The sequence below is a fragment of the Ricinus communis genome, chromosome 7 (genome assembly GCF_019578655.1).
Source record: "Ricinus communis isolate WT05 ecotype wild-type chromosome 7, ASM1957865v1, whole genome shotgun sequence".
Taxonomy (NCBI): Eukaryota; Viridiplantae; Streptophyta; class Magnoliopsida; order Malpighiales; family Euphorbiaceae; genus Ricinus; species Ricinus communis.
This window is the reverse complement of record NC_063262.1, coordinates 18,395,841-18,400,870: the sequence shown is the minus strand read 5'-3', so window position 1 is coordinate 18,400,870 and position 5,030 is coordinate 18,395,841. Positions and strand designations below refer to the sequence as shown.

Below are 5,030 nucleotides of genomic sequence, written 5' to 3'. Positions count from 1 at the left end.
AAACATCTATATTAAATCGTTTGATAAAGATTTAAAGAAAGCGATCACTATTTTAGAATTTTTTCTTACAAGCTAATAGTTTATTTGATTTTTTATTTATTTAGAAATTATTGTCCTTATTAAAACTTATTAACAATAACTTACTTTAAATTGATCTCATACAATTGAATTTTTATATTTTAAATTAAATAATTATAATATTTAAAATTATGGTATTTAAAATTAAAATTTTTTATTAGTATTTAAATTTAAATTTCTACTTTTAAAAAAATTTATAAATATTTTTAATAATAAATACAATTGAGCTAAATAAAATTAACTATAAAATTTTAATTATTATAAATTATTTTTATTAATTTGTATCATTAAATATAGGAAAAATGCTCAAATTTGCCCCTAAAGTATGACATCAGGTACAGATTGGCCCTCTATGTTTTCTTTTAGCCAATTGCACATAATATCTCGCCAAACAAAGTTCTTAAGCCCCTCTTTTGACCTGTTAACGACGGAGCTGAAGAACTGGTATATATACCGGTTAGTAGGACTCACATGTGGAAATAACTTAATAAAGAAATGGGACCTGTCTACTAGCCACATCTTCTGATAAAAAAAATATTTATTGAAAATGGTGGGAGTTACTGTCTAGTCATTGGTCTGAAAACCCTCTCCTCCATGCTCTCCTCCTTTCAACTCTTTCGACTCTCTAACGCCTCCACTCTCTCTCCTCCGTGAGTGCCAGCAAACTCCATTTCCAAAGTGATCTTGACATCGCTTCCTCTTGGCTCTCAAACTACCTTCACAATCTTGATTTGTTGCTAAAATTTGGTGTCCTCAATCAGTCCAATGCCATCATTCTCTTGCATCTGGGTCTAGGTTCAAGTAGAGTGAAACTGGCCTTTTTTGTTAGAGATATTTTTACTAGATTGCAAATCGGTGGGGTTAAGTTTAGAAAGAAAGCATTAGATTCATTTGTTAGAATCCTGAAAGAAGAAAAATCCACCAGTTTAATTGCGAAAGAGGAAAATATTAGGTATTTAGTTAGTTTAGTTCTGGACTTCGATAACGTGATTCAAGAACAAGCGGTTTTGGCTGTTTCTTTATTAGCTTCAACGAGTGATGAAGCGAGAAAGATTGTGTTTGAATAAGGAGGATTGGGACCATTGTTGCGAGTCCTGGATACAAGTTCTATGTCGTTAAAAGAAAAGGCTGCAGTTACTGTCGAGGCAATTACTTTCGATCCAGATAGTGGGTAGGCGGTTTCCGTATACGAAGGTGTTTCAGTGTTGATTGAGGTGTGTCGATATGGATCGGAGGCTATTCGAACGCATGCAGTTGGTGCCATTACAAATGTTGCTTGCATTGAGAACATCAAGATGGCTATAGCAGAAGAAGGTGTTGTACCACTTCTTGTTCATTTACTTGTTTCAACTAGTGCTACGATTGCAGTGAGAGAAAAGGCAGCGCATTGTGTGTCAATACTGGCTTCTTTAAGCGAGTATTTTCGAGCATTGATAATTAAAGAAAGAGGACTATAGAGACTGATGGATTTGATACAAAGTTTGCCCATTTCAGATACAATCGAACACTCAGTTGCATTTAACGGAAGTTTCTTCCTTTCTTCAGCTCCATCATTAACAAGTCAAAAGAGGGGCTTAAGAATTTCATTTGGCAAAATATTTTGTGCAACTGGCTAAAAAAAATATAGAGGACCAATCTGTACCTGAGGTTATACTTTAGGGGCAAATTTGAGCCTTTTCCCTTAAATATAATATAATAAGGTAAAATATATTTAGCAATGAATTACATATTCAATGGTCATTTAACATACTAACAGCAATCGTTAATAAAATTCTACCAAACGGTTAATTTTTATCGCACGCATTGATCAGTTGAACCAAACATGTCCTAATTTTCTGATTAAAAATCTTTTTGGTTCGGCTGATCAATGCAGCTAGTACCTGATGGCTAATAGCTAGTAGCTGATGCTTGATAGCTTGGAGCTGATGATTGATAAATTAAATCATTTGGTAAAAATTAATTAGTGATTGCTAGTAAAATATTAAATAACCGTTGATGGTATTGATTTATCGAAAATATATTTTATTTTATTATATTATATTCAATCATACAAATTAATAAAAATAACTTATAATAATTAAAAATATTATAGTTAATTTTTCTTAGTTCAATTGTATTTATTATTAAAATTATTTTGAAAGTGGAAATTTAAATTTAAATTCCACTAATAAAAATTTCTAATTTCAAATACTATAATTGTAGATATTATAATTCTTTAACTATTAAGAATAATTTCAAAATAATAATTATTCATTATAAAATATAAAAAGTTAACTATATGAGATCAACTTAAGATAAGTTATTATTAATAATTTTTAATAAAAATAACAATGTCTAAATAAATAAAAAAATTAAATCAACTATTAGCTGATAAGAAAAAGCTCTAAAATAGATATGATACAATCATCAACTGATTGAAACTAAATCAAGTATTAGATGTTATTTCTTAAATGTTCATTAAATGCTTTAATATAGTTGTTTAATGAGAAATAATTATGAGTTACATTAAATCTCTGAATCAAACACCCTTTAAAAAAATCTTAATTCTCTTTTGTTCTCTTCATCTCCTATATAAGGTATTTTTATAATTATAAATTTATGTGATATATATATTAATTGCTAGACTTTCATCTATCGATAATCTCTCCATAACTATAATAGATTAGTATAAGAAGGAAAAAATAGATTATTTTAAAATATAATAGTATCGCTGAAATTAGTATTTTTAATTTTATACTAAAATTAGCAATTTGTTTATGCTAATGCGTAATTATTGATATTTTTTTATCTAAATTTTGAATTAAAATATCTTATTTTGATTATAAATATAGTAAATTATAAGAAAATAATTGTGGTTAACTATTATTTTACTTTAATATCTTTAAAATTTAATGATTATAAGAAATAATACAAAAATAATTGATACATGTAAGTTAATAGCATTATATAATCACTAATTTTTTATTATATTTAACTATCATTTTATTTTGATAATTAATTAAAAATATTTTTTGTTTGATTGGTATTTAATATCATAATAACCATTATATAATCACATTAAAGTTACATATATTTTTCTATAGAAACTCTACATGATGTGGTTTTATAAAATATCGCCAAGTGTAATCTCATAAAAATATTTGGCCTACTATATATATATATATATATATATATAAAAGATGATATAAATAATTTATAGATATGTCCTTATGTTCTTTCAATCAAATTTTCGGATATAATTATTGAAGGAAGAGTGAAAGCCTAAACTCTTCTTCGAGTTCTTGATATGAACTAGGGAGAGCCAATCCTCATGTCCAATAAGAGTTATAAATGAGTTAGAACTGAAACTAAATAAAATTCAGTTGTTTAAGGTTACAATCTGTAAACTATATTATTAATAATTTAATGAAATTTATGATCTTATATTTCTATTAATCATAGATATAAAAATACTACACAAATTTTTTTTGCTACAATAAAATCATAAATAAAATTATAAAGTTCAAATATATATGTTACAATTTTGATAAATTAACAAATTATTTTTATTTATAATTTTTAATCATTAAATTTATTTCCGTTTATAAACTGTAAATAAAAATACATTTAGTTTAAATTTAATTTGATGATAAACGAATTAAATTTAGACTAACTAAAACTTAGTTCTATTAAATTCGATTATAGCATCCACGTACAGAAGTAAAGAGTTAAGAGATTAGATTGTTGTTTGCTACCTATGGATATTAAGAATGTAATCAAAATTATCTTTCAATGTTAAAATGATATAATTTTTTAAAAAATTAATTCAATTATATTCAATTTAATCTTTTATAAAATACTTTTTAAAATTTGATATTGAAAAAAGAATTAAAAGCACATTTAAGAAAGAAGCTGAAGTTTTCCAAACCCCGGTACCAAACCCGCTAAATGGTGCTATCCACGTGATACACCTTTCCCTTCACCTTTTTGTAGTCTTTGCTTGTTTCCTTCCTTTTTCTTTATTCTTTTCTTTATTTCTGAAAACGAAAGGACTGATTGGCATGATATATAATTATTATTATTATTTATTATTTTAATTGAAATTAATATATATATATATATATATATAAGTGCGGAATAGACATTCAAAAAAAGAATTAAAATTTTTAATTTTTTTTAGTTTAGATACTTTACTAATTTATTAAATGCTTATAAGATAGTTCTACGTGATTTCTATTATGTGTCTGAAGCTAACTGATATCTAACTAAGTTCAAAAAGCTTCATTGTAAGTTAGTTATTTCAATTGATATTTTAACTATTGTAACTTGTAAGTTCTTATAAATTATACGAGTAATAGAACGTAACGCGAAAGTTATCTTATGTTTCTTTTTAAAACAGTTAGATAGTTAAATAGTAGATTTTTATTTTTTAAAGATGTAATAGAGAACTAAAAAATAAATCAGACGAGAGAATTTGTTGAGTGATGGTGAAAGTGAAGTGACCAAATTAAAGGTCTCTTCAAATGTATCAAAGCTTCAAAAATTAGCATGTTTATCATGTACATGGCAGACATGCAAAGTGCCCGCTGGCTGGTGAACCTCCCATAATTGTACGATGATAACTGACATATCTCCTGAATTTGTACGCTTCATCCCATTTTCCAAGGCCAAGCCATGTGACACCATTATTGGGACGTTAAAAAGCCAATGGAAATAAAATTCGATGTAAATATACATTCATAAAATTTTATATAGCTTTGTTAAGAGTCTAATTATTTTTAGAAAAGGTTAATTATTCTCTTGCAGTTTTGTATTCTTTATTTTAGATTTTATAAAAGATTTTATAGCCCTCTTGTTAGCAGGTTTTTCTTTTAATATGGTTCATCAATATTCTTTTAAGATCATTTTGTAAGATTTATAGTATTTTCTCGAAATCTTATCATAATTTTCACTCCACCAACTTGTAAACATTT

At 26.2% G+C, this 5,030-nt stretch overlaps 1 pseudogene; it reads left to right on the top strand.

The window, feature by feature from the left end:
* The first annotated feature begins 403 nt into the window (after nt 1-403).
* On the top strand, nt 404-1,706 carry LOC125370639 (annotated as a pseudogene).
* The last annotated feature ends 3,324 nt before the right edge of the window (nt 1,707-5,030 follow it).